The sequence below is a fragment of the Morus notabilis genome, unplaced genomic scaffold, assembly GCF_000414095.1.
Source record: "Morus notabilis unplaced genomic scaffold, ASM41409v2 Scaffold741, whole genome shotgun sequence".
In the NCBI taxonomy this organism is placed as follows: domain Eukaryota; kingdom Viridiplantae; phylum Streptophyta; class Magnoliopsida; order Rosales; family Moraceae; genus Morus; species Morus notabilis.
Window position 1 is genome coordinate 2,593 of NW_010362184.1, and position 616 is coordinate 3,208.

A 616-nucleotide genomic window follows, 5' to 3' on the forward strand; every position below is an offset into this window, starting at 1 on the left:
ATGCCGGCCTACGCCAAGGTTATCAAGGATTTGTGCATCATAAAGAGGAAGCACCATGTTAAGAAAACTGCATTCTTGACGAACAAGTAAGTGCGGTGATTGAGTATAAGACACCACCGAAGTATAAGGATCCAAGTTGTCCCACAATTTCTTGCCATATTAGGACACAAGAATTCGGCCAAGTGTTACTAGACCTAGAATTGAGCGTTAACCTCATGCCTTATTCGGTCTACTCGCAATTGGGTCTTGTAGAGATTAAGCCCACATATTGTTGGGAATGGTGTCCTAGAAGCATGAGATGTAATAAGATATTTATTATTTATTTAATAAAAGAGTTTATTCATTATTTTATGTGCATATATTTATGAATATAGTATAGAAATTCTAATTGAGTTTACCGATGGTCATATATAGGATGATCTTAATCCTGAGTTCTTAACAGACTCCTATTTATGGATTTGTGTCTTTTAATTTACTCGGTACGGATTCTGAGATCCTGAATCCTATTCCTTGTATTTTGGAGACATGATGAAGTAGGTAGCCGGGAATGTTATTACACGAGATGGAATCCATTCCTTCTTAAGAAAGAAGTAGATAAATAATTCTCTTGAGGGTT